The 21725-nt window shown below is 42.5% G+C and overlaps 1 non-coding gene across 1 annotated transcript; it reads right to left on the reverse strand.

Annotated features, from left to right (window-relative positions):
- Positions 1–14252: 14252 nt before the first annotated feature.
- Positions 14253–14325, reverse strand: TRNAE-UUC (transfer RNA glutamic acid (anticodon UUC)). Its single transcript has one exon. It is a non-coding gene; the product is annotated as a tRNA-Glu (tRNA).
- Positions 14326–21725: the final 7400 nt, after the last annotated feature.

The raw sequence follows: 21725 nt of genomic DNA on the forward strand, positions 1-21725 counted from the left end.
CCTCTCTTCCTGGTACTGAGAATGAGACACCCTCACAAATGGAGATTTCCTTTATAAATATAAATTTCCCTGACAAAAGGGTAACTTCTACTCTGTTTTCAGAGCTTCTCCTGTGTCTGCCTTTTCTCAAAAAAATAATTCACTCAAAATAATCTTTATACCAAAGAGACATATTTGGGGGTAGCATACTCTGCTACCCTTTAGTGAGAAGTGCTAGCTCTGGCATTCTTGGGGCTTCCTGACCCCACTTCTGTGCCTGGAATTATATCTTGGTTTCAGGGGCTCTGACAACACATCTCCAAAAAAGAGGTGAAGGGAAAGGCTGGTCTCTTTTTTTGTTTGTTTTGTTTTTTATTTATTTATTTATGGCTGTGTTGGGTCGGGTCTTCATTGCTGTGCACAGGCTTTCTCTAGTTGCGGTGCCCGGGCTTCTCATTGCAGTGGCTTCTCTTGTTGCGGGGCTCTAGGTGCGCGGTCTTCAGTAGTTGTGGCACGTGGGCTCAGTAGTTGTGGTGCACGGGCTTAGTTGCTCTGCAGCATGTGGGATCTTCCTGGACCAGGGCTCAAACCCGTGTCCCCTGCATTGGCAGGCGGATTCTTAACCACTGCGCTACCAAGGAAGCCCTGAAAGCCTGGTCTCTTGTCACTGACCCTCTGTTCCCTTGGCTGACACCAATCCTTGGCATGACTTCCATGGCCCCAGCGGGTGTCTGTTGCTCCTCGGCCACATTGTGGGGAAAGGGGATCTTTTGTGAGACTGGGAACCCTACAGCTCAGGCCTTCTGAGTGCACCCATAGGCATCCCTCTCCAAGATGCCCGAACTACAGGGTCTGGAGTAATGTCCAACACCTTTCTTCACTAATCAGACGGTCCCAAAGGAAGGATTAAATAAGTACATGTGGCTGGTGTAGAGGAACAAAATTTGCCACCCTAGAATGTCTCTTTGGCATATGGGTTACTTCAAGCTGAAAACAATGAGGGCCTGAAAAACTCAAGAAGAAACTTTGAACTTCCCCCTGTCTAAAAAAGAATTTCGGTAGAAAGCCTGTTCCCTAATAGAGCCATCTCCAGAGAAATCCACAAAGGGTATGGGCTATATGTGGGGAGGAAAACTCTCTAGAGATCAGGTCCCCTCTGTGTCCCATTATCTCTCCATGGCCCGGGCAAGCATTTATTTACCAAATATTTGCTTTTTTTTAAATCTCCAAGTCAGTTGCCTTTCTCCCGTCTCAAGTCTCAAACCACTACCCCCAACATCTTTTGTCTTTAGCTGAAGATGGTGTTAAGGTTTATTAATGGTTTGGGCCATTTTGGTGAGTTACTCAGTTTTCCTGGGTCTCTCCCATGTAGACATGTTATTAAACTTTGTTTGATTGTCTCCTGTTAATCTGTCTCGTGCCAATTTAATTCTTAGACCAGCCAGAAAAACCTAGAAGGGTAGAGGAAGATGTCTTCCTCCCCGACACTGGCTAATGTCTTGAGAAATTAATTTTTTAGTGTTTGATGACATAATGGATATATCACATGAGGGAAGTGATGAAATAAAATTATTTTAAGGCAAGAAAAGGAAAATTTAACATAAAATTTTCTCTGCCATTTGAACCACTCCCCCTCCCCTTTAGTGGGCATTGTGCATCTGCATTATACATTAACTAGAAGACACAGGAATGCAATGCACAGTGAGAGGCCCACGTACCACAAAAAAAAAAAAAAAAAAAAAGCAGTTTCCTCCTGGCACCAGCAAGGTAACTCCTTAGGAGATGACATTCCTTTCTGAATCCTATAAGAGGTCACAATAAGCCGCTGCCTACCTTGTTGGACTATTTAAACATTCATGATGCCACTTTGATGTATAACCCTTTGTCTCAAAAACTTCTATAACTGTGCTTTAACCTCTAGCAGGAGAACAGTCCTCAGAGCTTCCTGAAAGACTGTCTCCTGGCTTATAATCCTCAGGTTGGCTCGAATAAGGTTTTCTATTTTTCTTAGATTATTGACTAATTTTTTCATCAACAGAAGCATCAAAGATGACTCTGGTCTTCCTGTTCCAAATCAGAAACTCTCCAACTTTCCAAGCAGCAACAAGCATCCTAAGCCTGTTTTATTTTTAAATCAATTGGATTTATTTTTTAGAACTGTTTTATGTTTACAGAAAACTGAGCTGAAAATACAGCGTTCTCACAGACCCTTCCTCCCCTCCCCAAGTTTCCCCACTCTCATCTTGCATTAGTGTGGTACATTTGTAAGAATCCTAAGCCTATTATTTAAAGTATAACAAACAGCATTAAAAATGTGTATGTTGGATCATTTCTCCTCAATAGTGAGAAGTTGGGTGTGTTTGTGTTTAAGACATGAGAACCTATTGTAGAATTCCCGATAATTTCTCTGTAATGGAAAATTGAGCCATGTACCACGTTTGCCACTAGATGGAGCAGAACACTAGGAAATGCAGTGCTTCCTGTTTTGGTGGCGGAGAAAGTAGGTCAGTGAGTCAGGTTCTTTAATTACATATGTGGGTGCCTATTCCAAAGGTTGAATTTGGCCCGGGTTCACCATTTTCATAATAACAGAAGTCAGCCTAACCTTCAAGATGATTAAATTACAGTGACTAGCAGAGCATCTCTGCTTCTTCACTGGAAAATAGGAAAGATTAAAAGGAAAAATAACTGTTTTCCAAACATGACTGTCAAGGCATGAAGATTTTCAGAGATATAAATAACAATCTGCTTCTGTGTGCCATAAAAAATTGACTTCTACTGTTTAAATTATGTGGAACATTGTCTGCCTTTTCATTAGAGAATAATAAACCTTTTCATGTGAATTATGCCTCGGACAAAATGTTCAGAGATTTTCTAATTTGTGTTAAACCTCACAGTTCTGTGAGGTAGACATTACTACCATCTCCATTTCATAGATGAGCAAACAGACTCAGAGAGGTTCAGTAACTTGCCCTAAGCCTCACAGCCAGAAGCTGAAGAACCAGGCTGTGAGGTGGTGAGCAATGCTGGAACCCGCCAACAGAGTCGGAAAACTTCTTTTTCTAATCCAGGCTCTGCCTCCCATGCCTATTAGACCTTGAGGGGAAAAAATCACCCTTAAAGTCCCGATTTTTTGTTTTTCCATTTGAAAAATTATTAGATGGTCCCTAAGGCAGTCTGCCTTAAATTTAAATACACTCAATCCCTGGAGATCTTGTTAAAATGCAGGTTCTGATTCAACAGGTCTGGGGTGGCCCTGAGAGTCTGCATTTCTGACCAACTCCCCAGGGGATGCCCGGGCTGCTGATTGAAAGAACACACCATGGGGCCTTCCTATTGTGGGCAGATAATTATTAACATCTGCAAGGGATGTCCCAACACTAAGAAACGGCCAACAATGCTTGCAGTTTGCAATATTCACTGGTAGCTGTCTATTTGAAAGGAACTCTTGCTTGGCATTGATCTATATTTTTTGCATCTAGATTAGTTGGAGCCTATCAGATCCTATTAGGGAATGAAATTGTTTTTCCAGTTATCAGCCACCAGCATGTCCTTATCATTTGCTTCTTAGATTAATTGTTTTTTATTGCTGATGAATGGCACACCTGGCATCTCAGATGGAATCACCCCAGATTTCCTAGGTGACATCTGATACGAAGCCAATGTTGTATTTTTATGTCTTTGCAATGCAAAACCATAATCTTTATCTAATTACATGCCTGGACACAGGTAAGGCATCCTGTTCCCCAGATAAACAACCTCTAGATTTCTATACCCTTCCATACTGGAACATTCTTTTATCTCCTTGCATATTCCACGTGCTAGGGAGTTACTAAACCATAGCGTGTGCTTGAGATCCATTTGTCTGAGAAATTTTGCATCTACTCTATGCAGTGCTTTACAGTGTGTAAAAGCACTTTCACCTATGTTAACTCATTTGATCCTACAAAAACGTGGTGAATTAGATAGGGAGGATACCATTTTCCCCGTTGCAGAGGAAAAGACGAAGGCTCCGGAAAGGTTGTGACAGGCAGGAACACAGCCAGTGTCTCCTGACTAAACGCCAAGTGCCTTCCACTGCACTGCACAGCTCTCCTACTCTACCTCGTGTTCAAAGTGCGTGTGAGTCTGAGCAAGTAGCGTGTGGACACTGTAGCTAAAGGAAGAAGAAAGAAGGAGGTGGGGTAAGCTTGGCATCACTGTATTAGGAGAAACGAGGAAATAAGAGTAGAACATTTCAGCAGGTTGATGGCTAGGAAAAATCTTAAGTTTCCGATGACACATTTCAAGACTCCAGGTTTGGATTCTACAGACCCATAGCTTTAAAGATCATTGCCTCACTTCTAGGATGAATATCTTAAATTGGGCCCTAGTTTTAGGATCAGCAAAAGTGCACTCAAGCCTAGTTCATTCATCCTGCTCCATTTTCTACTGAATGCTGACGTGTATGAGGAAATCTAGGGGATGCAAAGATGAAGACACATTCTTGACCCTAAAAAGCTTCTTGTTTAATAGAGAGGGCTAATTATTTCAATTACTCACGTACTGCTTCATTTCGAAATACGATGTGGCACCTTGCTACGTGCCAAACACTATCCCAGGTGGAGAACAATGGCAATGAATAAGACCAGGCCCCTGATGTTTTGTTTTTCCATTTGAAAAATGATGAGTTGGCCCCTAAGGCAGTGCACCTTAAATTTAAAGGCACTCAATGCCTGGGGATCTTGTTAAAATGCAGTTTCTGATTCACTCAGTCTGGGGTATGCCTGAGAGTCTGCATTTCCAACCAGCTCCCCCAGTGATAATCACGCTGCTGACTGGAGGACCACACCTTGAAGACTTCCCTGACCTCAAAGACTTCACTTGGTCAGTATAGGATGCAGAAAAAGTCAGTACGATACATGCCATGGGGAGGGGGATGGGGGAAGGGTGCTGCCCACGTTTCCATAGAATCACAGAGAAAAGTATCTATCCCAATCTTTTTTTTTTAATATTTATTTATTTATTTGGCTGCACAAGGTCTTAGTTGTGGCATGCGGGATCTAGTTCCCTGACCAGGGACCGAACCCAGGCCCCCTGCGTTGGGAGCACAGAGTCTTAACCACTGGACCACCAGGGAAGTCCCTCTATCCCAATCTTTAAGAGTCAGGAGAAGCTTCCAAAGGGAAGGGACACTTAAGCTGATCCAAGCTGGGGTGGAGGGGAGAACATATGTGCACAGGCCTAGAAGCAATGGTGTGTGGTAGATATTTAACAGCCATCTCTCTAGAGGTAGGCAAGAAGGCCCTAGTTTGTAGAATTTGCCCATTTCCTTGATATAAATACTCCCACCATGGCCGACTTTAGGCTACCAACAGGGCATCACCAAACACATAATTGGGAAGAAATGTACACCAAACTCTCACAAGCAGGTACAAACCACTTCAGAGCATCACTGCCTAGAGGTGGAAGTATGATGCTTCTGGGGAACTCCGAGCAGTGCTGTGGGGTGGGAACTTACAGTGTGTGTGGGTGTGGGGTGTGGGGAGTGGGCAGCAGGCAGGGGAGAGGAGTGCAGGCAGAAAAGGGAGTGACGGGAGGGAAGGCTGCAAATGACCACATGCCATTTTAAAGAGTTTGGACTTCGTCCCAAGGAAAATCTGGAGTCATCAAATGGTTTTAAGAAGGGAGAGACCTTGTTGAGAGTAATATCTGTAGATTGATGGAGACAGAAGCCTGACCACAGTGCTCTGGAGTGTGAACAAGAACAGATGGAGCCAGCCTGGGGAGTGGACACTGTGCACGCAGACAACATCTATACTTACCTGCGAAGCAAAAAAATGCAAGGACGAAAGTAGAAACTGTTGGGTAACTTGAAGCCTAAAATCCCTGATTCGGGGAATTTTTTTTTTTAATATGAAAAAAAAGTGTTTATGTTTAAATGAATATGACAAAGAGCCAGTAGAGAGGAGCAGGGACCACTGATGAAGGGAGGTCTCTGAGGCAGGTAAGGAAGAGACCCCAAGTTCAGATGACCTAGTACAGGATAGAGTAATATAAGGACCATGAGATTAAGCACATTTTATTAATGCTAAAAAAAATTCAAAGTAGTGCTCAGAGGGCAAGCCCCTTGTCTGTTCTATTCAATGCTGCCTCCCCAGCACCTGGAACAACGCCTGGAACATGGTGGGTGCTCGGCAAGTATTTGCCGACGGAATTAATGCATGAACAGATGAGAGGAACCACCGATTAGGCACACACTTTGTGCCAGGACTGTGAGAATGAACAGTGGATTGAGCCGGTGCCCTCAACAGTGAAAGCGCAGAGTCATAATCACTGGACTGCCAGGGAATTCCCGCATGTGCTCTTTAATTCTTACAACTGCTCTACGAGGTGAATGTTTACTTCCACTTTACAGATGAGGAAAGAGAAGTGCAGAGAGATTTAGAAATTAAAGAGTTCAGGATGTGGCACCCCAAAATATATTGCTTTGGTATGTTGATCATTTTGAGCCAAAGGCATTTGAGAAACAGCAGGTGTGAGAGAAGGGCTCTCTGATCTACACTTTTCTACCTGAAAACAGAACATAAAATTTCCTAGGAGGAAGTTGCCCTTGCTGTACCAGGAAGAGAACATCCTTGTCCCCAGAGCCGGGGAATCGACATTGAAATGTACAATTGGTCTGTACAAACAAGCTTATTGAAATAACCCTTATCTTCCACAACTTCCCCTCATGTATCTCCTAGTCGCTTCCCCACGACTTACTGCGCCAGCCCAAACCCCTTTGTCTGGTCATTTCTTCAAAAGTTATCATTTCTTTGTCTAAAAGGTATAAAAGCTTCCTGCTCTGGTCACATCTTTGGGTTGTCATTCTCTTGTGAATGTACATGTAATATCTGATTAAAACGTGTACACTTTTTTCCTGTTATTCTTGTGTCAGTTTAATTCTCAGGCCCAGCTGGAGCCGCTAAGAGAGTATAGAATTTTTTTCCTCCCCTGCGCAAACTTGCCCATGATCACACAGCTAATGAGCAGATGTGGGATTGAATCCAAGTCAGTCTGATTCAAAGCCGTGCTTTTAATAATGATGATGATTTTAAACGTCTGGCTTTTAAACATTCTATCACTTTGCCACTTTACCATATTAGCGAAGTGGCCTGAACTCACTCCAGACCAATTGAATCAGAATTCCTGGAGGTGGGACCCAAGCGTCCATATAGTTTAAAATTTTCTTCAGATGAATCTAATGTGCAGAGAAGTTTAGCCCCTACTTCATTAGCTCATTTCCTAATTTGAGGTTATAGATATTATCTACCTGCCATTTTATTTTGAAGGAAAACTTTTGCAAGTACACCAGACAAAACATTCACCTTATTTTCATCAGGTAAGTAGAGTACCAGGCACACAGTAAGTGTCCTGTAATTGGAAAGTGTTGGCTGTCATACTAATCCAATACCTTTATAGAGAAATATTAAATATTTGAAGTAAAAATTGAAAATATTTGAGAAAGGAAAATGAAAACTTGTGATACCTTGCATCAGTCGAATAAGTATAAATAAGCTAATTACAGAGACAGGAGAACATAGCAGTTGAGCATGCAGCGTGTGGTGCCACAAATCCCAGCTCAAATGCTCACTAACTGTGTGACCTTTGGCAAGTTATTTAACCTCTCTGTGCACTAGTTTCCTCTCCTGTAAAATGGAGTTGCTGATAGTACGTACTTCATAGGATTGTTTAGAGAATGAAATGAGTTAATATGTGTAGCCACACGCAGCACAGAAGCATTGTGTCGGTCAGGGTTTTAATCGCCTATCTTGCCCTACTAGAGTAAGAAAATTTTGTTTGTTTTCTTCCCGCTATATCTCCTGTCCTTAGAACAGAGCCTGCCACAATGTGGCCTTCCGTAAATGCTTATTATTGTTATTTTTTAAATAAGATAATTATGTAAAATAAATGTCCAGAATGTGTGTATACCACTCAAAATTATTCATTGAATCTAAAGCTAAAAACTTTAAATTTACTCCTAAATCATGTTGACATCATACTTGTAGAGGAACTTGGTAAGCCACTCTAAAATTAAGAAACTGGGGACTTCCCTGGCAATCCAGTGGTTAAGGCGCTGCGTTTCCACTGCAGGGGCACGGGTCCAATCCCTGGTCAGGGAACTAGGGTACTGTGTACCACAAGGCACAGCCTAAAGTAAAAGAAAGAAAGGGATAGTACCATTTTAAAAATATGATTAGATAGTCAAACCTTAAATTTTACATATGTTATCATCCAAATAATATTGGTCGTGGGTTAAAATAAAAATATGCGAAAATGAAAATAGTTGAATATTAAGATTATAGAATTGCAGTGATTTTACCCTTTTTCTCAGTTTTCTTTGTTATTACATCATCATTTTATACACTATCTGTTTTTCCCTACTGTTATTAAACTGACAACAGTTTCTGCTCTTGAGAAGGAGAAAGAAAAGTCAGGAAATATTCCAACTGTTGAACTGCACTGAATAGTTTAATGCTGCCCTTTTAATGGCTGGAAATTTTTCATGGCATGGCTCCAGCCCCTCCACTACTTGTGAAAATGCCACTTAGGGAACTTCTGCTTTATGAGCAATTCATAACCCTTAGGGAAGTTGGAGCAAAGAAATGTACAATGTGCCTATGAGTCATCCTTCAAATACTTGTATTTTCTTCAATAAGCCTCTGTAATGGGAAAAAAAATATCATTCCATACAAGCTTCTGAGACCCGTTATCACTTTGTGGCTTGAGTAACCCTTGGAGACAAGGCAATCTAGCGGCTAGACAGCCTGGAGACAGCTTCCAGACCAATCAACTCCCTGGAAACAGTTTTTGGACCAATCAACCACCTAGAAACAGTACCTGGACCAATCACCATTTTCTAAGAACTATTTCTCCTAAAATCTGACAACGCTGCCTTGCAGAGACATAAAATGTACCTGAATTATTTCTATGCTGACCTCACGTGTCCTAGTCCATCTGGCGGCCTATTTGACAAGTACCTGGAACTCTGTGCCCCTCAATGGAATTCATTCTGTACCGAATAATTTTTTTTAGCCACATCCTTGTGGAATGAAGTAAGGTAAATACATTTCAGAATATATCATTTTGTACATTGTAGTGGTTTTGATGTTATTTTTATGAGTGTTTTCAAATCACACTAGGTGGTTGTCCATGTTGGCTGCACCTTAGAATCACCTGAGGAGTTTTTAAAATTCTGATGCCCAGGCCTCCCCCTAGACCAATTAAATCAGAATTTATGTCATCAGTATTTGTTAAAGTTCCACAGATGATTCTAGTGTGTCTTAAGTTGAAAACAACTGCTTAACTAGATCTTAACTAGGTTAAAAGCTCGCCATTTCTTGTATTTTGCTTTATCTCACCCCACGCAGCCTAGTACAGTTTTTCTGCCAAAACTAGGCAACCGGTTGATAGTAAAAACACAGGGAGTTACAGACAGGTACCTGGGATTGGGGGTAAGATCAGAATTACATCATCCTCTGAGCTGAGGATGGAGTTTGTAAGAGCTTGTTATTCTGGACTCAGATCCGTGTTTGAGGTCCAGCTCTATCACCACCCAACTCTGTCCTAAAGTAAGTTAATCGTAAAATGGGGAAATAAAAGTATCTATTTGAAAGGGTGTCATAAGGATTATACTGAATAATGTAAGGAAAGCACTTAGCTTGACCCTCGGTACATGCTCCAGGAATAGCAAACTAAGAATAAATGCAAAATGATTGAGATGACCCACTTGCAAAAGTAATCCTTCCTAAGAGCTGATTTGTACAATTCGTGGAGGAGTTGAGAAAGTAACCACAGTCACAGTGTTCAAAATGTATCCTCAGGCCTGCTAGTTAACTAAACAGAAATGGATTCTTATCAACCTTCCTGGAATTTGAACACTTCAAGTGACGTTATAGTAATGGAAGTGTCATTGCCTGCACAGACTATAAAAAAGAAAACACTATAGAGATAGAAAAAAAGAAATGAAAAAAGAGGCAGAGAGAGTTTATGGTGCCTCTCTCTAGCACCGTATGGAAGAAAGAACCTATCTTCCGTGGTGGGAGCATTTTTGACCCAGTTTTGGGAGACTTTCCTGGATTATAGGAATAAGAAATTGTACAGCTACTCCAGCTATAACTTGATTCTCTAGAATCAATAGGCCCTTTTGGAAGCAGAAATTCCCTGGGGAACACCAAGCCTTATCTAATCACAGAGCCTCCTGGATCTGCGAGTTACAACCACAGAGCAGCCGGATCTTTCGTCCTCAAGAAATCCCTCTCAAAACTCAAAGTGTAGGAGGGAAAGGTTTTTGAAACTTAACCACATTTACATTTCAGTTTGTTGGGGCAGGAACTTCTCCTTTTGATTAACCTCTGTTAGTCACAATAATAATGCCAGCTCCAATGTACATCAAGGATTTGATTCCTCCAGCATCTAAAAGAAGCCTTCCGGGCTTCCCTGGTGGCGCAGTGGTTGAGAGTCCGCCTGCCGATGCAGGGGACACGGGTTCGTGCCCCGGTCCGGGGAGATCCCACATGCCACAGAGCGGCTGGGCCCGTGAGCCATGGCCGCTGGGCCAGCGTGTCCGGAGCCTGTGCTCCGCAACGGGAGAGGCCACAGCAGTGAGAAGCCCGCGTACCGCAAAAAAAAAAAAAAAAAAAAAAAAGCCTTCCACTATTGGCTTATGATATTTCATTTTTGCAACCTGCCCTTCCACCCACATAGGAGTTTCACAAATATGTATCATTGGTCATGAGTGAAATTGGAAATTTCTCCTACTACCAATATACAAGGAGGGACTAAACTCATTGTAAAAACTGAAGGCCATTTTTATTATATCATCTAGGAAATAAAGCATTATTTAATGAATTCAAACTATTTTCTAAATGATACCTTTGTGTCCTCAATGTTATTGCAGCCCCTTAACAAGTTTTTCTTTTTTTTTTTTTGCGGTACGCGGGCCTCTCACTGTTGTGGCCTCTCCCGTTGCGGAGCACAGGCTCCGGACGCGCAGGCTCAGCGACCATGGCTCACGGACACAGCTGCTCCATGGCATGTGGGATCTTCCTGCACCGGGTCACAAACCCGTGTCCCCTGCATCGGCAGGCAGACTCTCAACCACTGCACCACCAGGGAAGCCCCCACAAGTTTTTCTTAATGAATAGTATTCCTGTGGCTTGAGAAGGCTAGTATAGCAGTCCAGATGCATAATTTATTTCCCAGGACATGGATAACATAGGGTGAAATTTTCTAATTTGTCGTGCATGTACACTACAAATGGGATTATACAATGACAATTTTTTCATACATTGTCCAGTCATTCCAGTCACATTTGTTGACATGACTGTCATTTTTCCCATTGGATTCCCCTGGCACCTTTGTTGAAAACTAATTAACTGCGAAAGTGTGAGTCTGCTTCTGGATTCTATTCTATTCCATCAGTCTACTTACATCAATAGCACTCTGTCTTGATGACTGTAGCTTTTTAGTAATTCTTGACATCTCAAACGTTGTCCTTTTTCAAGCTATTTTAGCTATTCTCTGTCCTTTACAATTTCACATAACCTTTACAGTCAGCTTATAAATTTCTTTTTAAATAATCCTGCCATGATTCTGATTGGGATGGTTTTGACTGTGTACATCAGTTTATGGAGGGTTGACATCATAATAATATGAAGGCTTCTAATCATGAGCAATTTCCGCTCCGTTTTTTTAGATCTTTAATTACTACTGAAAAATAGTATTTTTCAATATAGATGTTTTGCACATTTTTTGTAAAATTTGTTCATTCCTGAGTATTATGTTTTGATGCTCTCATAAATGGTTTTTTTTTAAATTTCACATACGGCCCAGTAGCTTAAAATATATCTTGGTGGATGTCCGATGTGAACTTGTAAAGCATGTATACACTGCAATTGTTGGGTCATCTACATATGTCAATTAGGTCAAGTTCGTAAGAATGTTATTCAGATCTCCTATATCCTTATTGATATTTTTGTCTATTTATTCTATCACATCTCTTCTCAAAAGAGAAATATTAAAATCTCCAAGTATGACTGCAGATCTACTCCTCTCTTGTCAATTTTTGTTTTCGTATACTTTGATACTCTGTTATTAGGTGATCACACACTTGGGATTGTTATGATTTCTTGATTGATTGACCTTTTGTTATTACAATATCATTCTTTATTCCTGGAAATATTCTTTGTCTTTAAATTTACTTCGCCTGATATATAGAAATACTAGCTTTCTGATGCTTAGTGTTTGCATGGTATAGAGTAATAGTTTAAAAATTAAAGAGGGTAAAAAGATCTATCTATGTCTCTGTATTTAAGTTCATCTCTTGTAAACAGCATATAGTTGGGTCTTGCTTTTTATCCAGGCTGACAATCTCCATCTTTTAATTGAAGAGTTCAGTCCCTTTATATTTGGTGTGTTTATGTTATAGGTAGATTTCAGTTTACCATCTTGCTATTGTTTTTTACTTGGTCTTCCTTTGGGTTGAAGTTTTTTGTTTTGGTTTTCTTCTTTCATTTTTTTGTGTGTGTGTGTGTGTGTATTCTAGCTTATCTCCTCTTTTGGCTTTTTAGCTAATATTTTTAAAGTGATTACTAAAGATTACAATTACATCCTTAATTCATCACAATCTACCTTGAATTGATATTATACCACTTCATGTATAATGTAAAGGCCTTATAAGAGTACATCATAATAATTTTTAGTAAAAGTTGTATCTTTTTTGAAACTTCAAATTTTTACGTACATATTTATCAAAGCCCATCAAATGGAATACTTAAGATGTTTGCATATCACTGTATATGACTTTTACCACACACACAAAAAGAACCATGAACAAATATTAAACTCTAGATAATGGTATGCATACTGAAGTGTCCAGGGATGAAGTTGACTGAGGTCTCCAACTACTTTAACATGCATCAAAAAATAAGATGGGGCTTCCCTGGTGGCGCAGTGGTTAGGAGTCCGCCTGCCGATGCAGGGGACATGGGTTCATGCCCCGGTCTGGGAAGATCCTACATGCCGCGGAGCGGCTGGGCCCGTGAGCCATGGCCGCTGAGCCTGCGCGTCCAGAGCCTGTGCTCCACAACGGGAGAGGCCACAGCAGTGAGAGGCCCGCATACCGCAAAAAAAAAAAAAAAAGATGGACTGGGGACTTCCCTGGTGGTCCAGTGGTAAAGAATCCACCTTCCAGTGCAGGGGACAAGAGTTCAATCCCTGGTCGGGGAACTAAGATCCCACATGCTGTGGGACAGCTTAAGCCCCCACGCCTCAATTAGAAAGCCAGCGTGCCACAAACTACAGAGCCCATGTGCCCTGGAGCCGGCACGCCACAACTAGAGAGAGAAAACCCACACGCCACAAATAGAGAGAAGCCCACGCACCGCAACGAAAGATCCCACATGCCTCAACAAAACCCCACGTGCCACAAGGAAGACCTAATGCAGCCAAAAACATAAATGAATAAATAAGATGGACTGACGGACAGCGAGGAGAATGCCTAGATGGACAGATATGTGATAAAGCAAAGAGAGCAAAACATTAATGGTAGAATAGACGATTCTTTCCATTTTTCTCTTTGTTTGAAAATTTTTGTAATAAAATGTTGGATAAAAATGCTGATCTTCGGGCTTCCCTGGTGGCGCAGTGGTTAAGAATCTGCCTGCCAATACAGGGGACACGGGTTCGAGCCCTGGTCTGGGAAGATCCCACATGCCATGGAGTAACTAAGCCCGTGTGCCACAACTACTGAGCCTGCACTCTAGACCTGCAAGCCACAACTACTGAGCCCATGCACCATAACTACTGAAGCCCACGCGCCTAGAGCCCATGCTCCGCAACAAGAGAAGCCACTGCAATGAGAAGCCCACGCACTGCAACCAAGAGTAGCCCCCGCTCGCCGCAACTAGAGAAAGTCCACGCACAGCAACAAAGACCCAACACAGCCAAAAATAAATAAATAAATTTATTTTTTAAAAAGCCAATCTTCTAATTTGGCATGAAAATTAAACTTTAATCTATTTTGTAATGTCAATTAATGACACACCGAAACCTTAAGGGCAGAAAAAATTTCACACATAAACTGTTCTGGTCATGGCCTTCCACCCTAGCCTAGCCCAGTGAATCCTTAACCCTGGTTTTTGGTTTATTTTTCTTAATTTTTAAAAATGTTTTTTTAATTTTTAAAAATGTTTATTTATTTATTCTTTTCTTTTTCTTTTGGCCATGCCATGCAGCTTGCGGGCACTCAGTTCCCCAGCCAGGACTTGAACCTGGGCCCACGGCAGTGAAAGCACCGAGTCCTAACCACTGGACTGCCAGGGAAGTCCCTCCTTGACCTTGTTAATTCCAGACCTGGCCTGAACCCTAAATTCATCACAGTTGCAAGGCTGTACAAGGTCTCACCCTTGCCTCTCCTTCCAGTCTCACCTAGCACCCCTCTTCTCACTCTGCACGCCAAGCACATGAAACTTTCAGTTCCCTGAATGCCCTGGGATTGATCTTGCCTGAGGCCTCAAAGCCTCCACGTAAACTGTTTCCTTGCCTGGAATGCTGCCCTCCCTAACCCTCTCCTTCTTTTGGAAAAATCATGCTCACCATTTAGGTTTCAACAGAAATATCATTTCCCCAGTAAAGCAATCCCTCCTCTCCCAAAGGAGGTCAGGTTCCTGTCCTGGAGGAACTATGCGAAAGCACCTCCCAAGGCCTGAACTGCCCTGAAGCCAGCACAGAGCCATGGAGTTTCCTGCTCAAAGAAAGAAGGTTGGGACCTTTGTAAGTTGCTCTTAAGCAAGGCATTCCCCTTCTCAGAATGAAGAAGTGTGTATAACACCTAAAAATCCCCAATTAAAAGCTGTTTTGGTTTAGAAATCATGCTTGCTTCCTTTTCATGTTATATCATAAGGAGAGAAATATGCCCCCTCAGTGCCCTAAATGAGAGAAGAGAGTTGTGATTGGATATTACCCTGGACCCACAAGTTCTACCCTCAAGAAGCAATGAAATGGGCCAGAACACCAGCACCACACACACACACACGCGCGCGCACACACACACACACACACACGACAGTAGGACAGTAGTCAGTTAGTTTGTGCAGTAGCTCATCAGCAGTCTGTGAGCTAAACCTCCTTGCTGGCTCCCTTCCACGCCACTCTGTCCAGTCGCCAGCTGTAGAGCCATCCGTGCATGTGCAAAGCTCCACCTTCAGTCAGAGGTCTAGAAGCAGTGCCTTTATAACAATCGTGATAAACTGGAGTCACAGGGAACAGAGAGCCAGTGAAAGCCTTGGCTTGGTTACTACCTTTTGGTGCCCTGAGTTGTCTGTCTCGTTAGAAGCAAAAGACCTAGAGCCAGACCTGATTCTGATAAGAGAAGGGAAGCAGCTCCAAATTTGACAAAGCCCAGAACAGCCTTCAACTCCATAGCTCCCATCCCCCCTGCACTTCTCTTTGTAAAACAGACTCCGTCCTTTCTTCAGTGTTCCTCTTCCCATCAGAATCTAAGTTCCATGAAGGCAGAATCACGTCTGTCTTGCTCCCTGTGGTATCTCAGCAGGTAGCTCAGAATAAGACCTCTATAAATATTCATTGAAAAAAGGAATCTCTGTCTCTTCTTCATTATAATATCATTCTGTATCTTAATCCTAAATGCCATCTTATTGTGTGCATTCTGCACTGCATTCATTCATTTTTTTCTTTCATTTAATCACTTATTTAACTGACATTCATACAACACCTGCTAAGCTCTGAGGAAGCAAGTGTTAGTATTACAGATTCCTTATCCTTAAGAAGCTCATAATCCATAAGAAGCCCACAGAGAGTAAAGAGTCCACCACCATCTGACGCAGAAGTGCCACAACAGAGGGTAGGAAGGGAACGACAGACATGAAAAGCAAAATAGCAATGAGGAACTCTCTCTCCTATCAAATTAGCAAACATAAAAGTAAAAGAGTAATAGTCAATCTCTCCTTGGTCCTTCCTAACAGAATCCCAAATTTTCTTTGGGTGTTCATGCCTCATCTATGCAGTCAGATGACTCAAGAGAAGTTGACTTTATCCTGGGATCCAAAGGCTGATTCCAAATAAACCAAAGATCATAATCCTATTTGGTGGGTGGCCAGTGATTGGTTCAAGAGCCCAAGCTTGGACTTCCCTGGTGGCCTGACAATGTACGGGACATGGGTTCGATCCCTGGTCTGGGAAGATCCTACATGCCATAGGGCAACTAAGCCCGTGAGCCACAGCTACTGAGCCCGCGAGCCACAACTACTGAGTCCATGTGCCGCAACTACTGAAGCCCATGCGCCTAGAGCCCATGCTCCGCAACAAGAGAAGCCACCGCAGTGAGAAGCCTGCGCACTGCGACGAAGAGTAGCCCCTGCTCGCCGCAACTAGAGAAAGCTGGCACGCAGAAACAAAGACCCAACGCAGCTAAAAATAAATAAATAAATTAGTTTAAAAAAAGAAAAGACCTCAAGCTTAAGGTTAGAGTTAGATTCCCTCAGGAACAATTCTACGTCCAGGAAAAAGCACATTACCTAAAAATGGCCCAATCAGACTGAAAAGTGGAACTTTATTCCATCATTAGGGTAGCATTTCTCCCCCTCACGAGCAAGGAAGCAGGCTGCCCCAACCTGTGATGTGAGGGGGCCCTGAGGACGATGTTAGCCCATGCGGGGAATGGGGAGCAACTGCAGATATGAGATAACTACAGAAAACTAGGGTAGAAACTCAAATTATAGCATGCCCGGAGCCTGCCCTACTTCTGTGGTTCCCACTATAGCAGTGATTATCATACATTCCTTATTGTTTAAGACAATCTGAGTTGGTTGTTAACTTGGATCCAAAAGTATCCTAACTGAAAAAGTAAAGGTATTGTGAAACTGTGTAACATAGGAAATGTTTATGCCAATACTACTAACCCCCAAAAAGTAGACTCTACCAAATAATACACACATAGTGATTACAGCGATATTTTTAAATCTATGAGAATAGTTATAAAAATACTAACAATGATTGTATTTGGATAGATGTACTATTGAGGAATAATTTTTAGATCTCACAATTGTCTATAATACATATATGTTACTGATATAGTGAAAATATATTTGAAGATTTAGTGGAAACGTAGAGGAATGAACACCTAACTCTATCTAGAGAAGCTGGAACAGGCTTTACAAGGAAGTGATGGGAGCTGATGCTGTCAGGAATGTCATTCACCAGAGGAAAGAGAGAAGCAATTCTAGGTCATACTCACTTCCTTTGTTAGATTTGGGCAGATAAATTAACTCCTACCAGCCTCAGGGTCCTCATTTTAAACTAGGGATAATATGACCTACCTCACAGTTTTGGTTGGAGATGATGATGGTGATGATGATGACTGATGTTATGTCAGAGGCAGAGTCATGATAGTGCATGGCTGGTTCAGGGAGATTAGAATATTTTAGTATGTTTGGACCACAGGACACATGGCAGACCTGGAGCAGTAGCCAGATCGTGAAGGGCCTTGTATGTCCTACGGGAGATAGAGCTTCCAATAAGCTTGAAGCTTTATCCTGTTCGGGAAAGTGAGATTCAGATGTCACTGGAGATTGTTCTTGGATTCCACCTGGTCCCACTGTGGCTGCTTAGAAATGTACTGAGGCTGCTTCACCCCATCCCTAATACCAACCTGAGAAAAGGCAGAGGTAAATACCCCCAGGGCAGGGTACGTTCCTACCGTGAGAAAGTTAATTCATAGTTTGCACCAACAAGCTGTCAGCAACACAGAAGAGCTATTGGCCTCTGAGAACAACTGGCCATTCTGAGAGGGGCTGGGATGGTCTCTTCTCAAAGGACATTGGTCCGGTGGTAGCATCAGCATAGGGTGCCTTTATGGGAACTCAAGGACAAGGAAAGCTTGGCTTTCCCTTGGGGAGGATGCTGCCAAGTCTTGTTTTGTTTTTTGTGTTTTTAAATTTTTTTATTGAAATATAGTTGATTTATAATGTCATGTTAGTTTCAGTTGTACAGCACAGTGATTCAATTATATATACATAAAATATCAATGTATATAATCATATATATTCTATTATATATTTTTTAAATATATTCTTTTTTAGATTCTTTTCCTTTATAGGTTACTACAAAATATTGAGCATAGTTCCCTGTGCTATACAGTAGGTCCTTGTTGGTTATCTATTTTACATACAGTAGTGTATATATGTTAATCCCAAACTCCTAATTTATCTCTCCCCCCCACCCAAGTCTTGTTTTGTGATGCACAACATTTACCAGATTGGAAATTATACCTTTTTGCCTGTGGTGTTTAGAGCATCTTTTCACCAACTCCATCACCCTTTCAACAATCACGTTACTTGCCAAGGAATTTGCTTTTCTCCTGTAGTTTAGTGGTTCTTCCCTCTTGTGGAGCCACAGACATTTTTGAGAATGTAATGAAGGCTACACACCCTCTCCCAAGAAATGGACATATTCACGTCATTTGTCTTCACATCTTCAAAGGGTTCCTGGTCCCTTGTCCATACATCTGCCTAATGTCTGTGGACCATAGGTTAAGGACCTCTGCTGAAGAGGATGGTGAGTCTTGGAAGGGTTCTTTAAGAGAGGGAGTGGCCAATTACTCCAGTAGTGCTACGGAAATGGATGAGGAGGTAGATGGAGTGAAGATGAGACTGCAGTCAGGAACACCACTCATGAGGCCACAGACCTGGACTCCCCTGGCGGTCCAGTGGTTAAGACTCCGAGCTTCCAATGCAGGAGGTGCCGGTACAATCCCTGGTTGGGGAAGTTCCGCATGCTGAACAGTGCGGCCAAAGGTCCACAGGCCTGAACTAGAACAGTGTCAATAGCAAAAGAGAGAAGGTGGCAGCTTGGAGAGGAAGCATATACGGTCTTTGTCAGGAGATATGTGGAGGGTGGGTGAAGAGCACTTGAACGAGAGGATGGGTTTGGGGAATCCTCGCTTACCTTCAGTCAACATGGTTGAAGCTTTGGGACGCCAGTAGAGTCAATTCTAAGCTGCATAACATTTAGGTCTCCACATGCCCTCTCCCCACAAACACAGCAACCAAAATTTCCAATCTGGCAGAGATTTATGATCTATAATAGTTTGTCTTTTTTTTTTTGCGGTACGCGGGCCTCTCACTGTTGTGGCCTCTCCCGTTGCGGAGCACAGGCTCCGGACGCGCAGGCTCAGCAGCCATGGCTCACGGGCCCAGCCGCTCCGCGGCATGTGGGATCTTCCCGGACCGGGGCACGAACCCGTGTCCCCTGCATCGGCAGGCGGACTCTCAACCACTGCACCACCAGGGAAGCCCTATAATAGTTTTTTAAAAATGAAAATAACAGAATAAATTTACTGAAAGTTCTGGCCCTCTGGAAGTACCCTCCATAATAAATCTCCTGTATCAACTCTAAAAAAAGAAAAGAAACAATTTCTCAAAAAGCATCATTTTATATTCTAACAGAAATCTATTGTTTTTGATAATGTTAGTTGAAACAATCAGTTTTCGAAAGAACATAGAATAATTCTACAAAGATTTATTACCGATATGGATTTCCTTTTTTAACTTAATGACTCACCAGCAAAATCCTTTAGAATTGGAAGGCTCTGTACTTGGTATGAGTGCCGAAGTTAGTCACTGACTTATTCCCCTGAGTATAATTTGGAAGAAACCGCTGTGTAAATCTGAATACTGTAAACCTGTAAATCATGAATCTTTTCAAATCTAGTTTCCCTATTAATAGTGCCTAATGTTTGAGAGTAAAATCACTAATGTGGTGGCGAGGAGAATATGGGATCTTTACTGTGCTAAACGTCTGTGCAAAAACTTCTACTGAACCTACATTCAGAGGATCAGCTGCAGATTCAGCACGGATGAAAGCAGAGGACCAGGCCCTGGGGCCGGTGGACCTAACTTTTTGACCACTATTACAAGGACTGATGCCTTGAGGTTGGGTAATATTCTTAAGAGTTCCAGAATTTATCACAGGAAAGGGACGCTAAAAAGGAAAGTCATTCTTGAGTTAAATGTTTTGTTACAGAATGTGCTGAGTGTCGTGAAGGCCATGTGCATGGTGCTGATAATGTCTGATGGGGGAATGACTTGATCTAGGAAAGTTGGAGGAATCTTCTCTCTCTTTCTTTTTTGTTTTTGGAGGAATTCTCTCAGTTATCCATTGCTGCACAACAAACTACTCCAAAATGTAATAACTACAAATAACAGTCTTGAAGAAGAGGAGACTTTTACTTGCTCACAATTTTGTAATTTGGGCTCAGCTGGTCCGTTCCCCTACTGGTCTTGTCGGGGGTCACTCGCGCGCTGCATGCAGCTGGCACATAGGTTGGGACACAGCTAGGATTCTCTTGTGTGGTCTCTCCATTTGGTGTCTCCAGCAGGGGAATCAGACCTTTGATATGTCAGCCCAAGCCTTCCAAGAGCACAAAAGCGGAAGATGCTTTTCTTAAGGATTAGGCTTGGAACTGGTGCAGCACCATTAGGTGCTGAATTCTGTTGGTTACAGCAGTCACAGTGCCAACCCAGAGTCGAGGGGAGGGGACTACACAAGGGCACGAATACTGGAAGGTGTAATTCATCAGGGGCCACGTTGTAACAAACTACCAGGGTAACACTAGCTAGAGATCTGGAAGGTGAGTAGGAGTTAACTGGGCAAAGAGGATGGAAGACTGTTCCAGGCAGGGGAAATGGTACCTGCAAAGCAATTACAGCAGAGGGGCACGAGAGCTTCTAAGTGACTGAAAGAAAACCAGTGTAGCTGGAGTGCAGAAACCCAGGGGAGAGTGCTTACAGGCAGGAAAGACCATGCCATGCCATTATACCCCTTAGCTATCCTCTGTGGGCAAGTGGTAAAATCCCAAGGGAAACTGGCTTAAGCAAAAACAATGAAATCAACAGAAACAAAAAGAGAAAGAGAGGGAGAGAATTTATTAGTTCATGTTCCTGAAAAGGCCAGGGCACACTTCATTCCAAGTATGGTTGTATCCAGGGCTCAGACGGTATCACCAGAATTTGTCTGCCTCCGTCTCTTAGCTCTGCCTTCTTCTTGGTTGCCTTTGCTCTCAGATAGCTTCTGAAGCTCTAGGCTTATGTCCTCCCAGATTTAAGTCCTATAGAAAAGAGAGCTCCTTTCTCCCTCTGACTTAACAGTCAGCCAGTGTTCCAGGATGGTATCAGAATCAGTCTGAGGCCCAAAAGGAATCAGATGGCACACTCCAATTAGCATAATTTTAAAAGAATTCATTTACAAGAGGACTATTCAGGGCTGTGCTGGAGCTGGCCCATAGCAACTTATAAAAGCTGACTCAACATTTCCTCCCAACTCCGTGTTCAGTGACTTCACACTGGTAGCTTGAAATGGGCCATGATGGGAATATTTACACCATGGCAATTGGCAAGTGCTACAAATTAAGGCTCTGTCCCACCCCACTGCCACCCCCCACTGCAGCTGCTTACCAGCACATCACTAGACTATTTACAAAGGTGTGGGAGAAGTATAGGGATCCTTCAAGGACACAGGACTAATAGCATGAGAGGTCCAAAGGAACAGGGGGAGAGAGAGGTTACTAGAATCCAGGAGACAGGAGTGGTGACACCAGTAGTCTAAGGGATATCACAGGAAAGGAGCTGGAGGATAAATATCCCGACCTTATTTTCTGCACCAACGAGGGTAACGTCGTTTTATAGATTCTGGAAAGAAAAAGCTAA

This window comes from Lipotes vexillifer, unplaced genomic scaffold, assembly GCF_000442215.2.
Source record: "Lipotes vexillifer unplaced genomic scaffold, Lipotes_vexillifer_v1.1 scaffold1242, whole genome shotgun sequence".
Classification (NCBI taxonomy): Eukaryota; Metazoa; Chordata; class Mammalia; order Artiodactyla; family Lipotidae; genus Lipotes; species Lipotes vexillifer.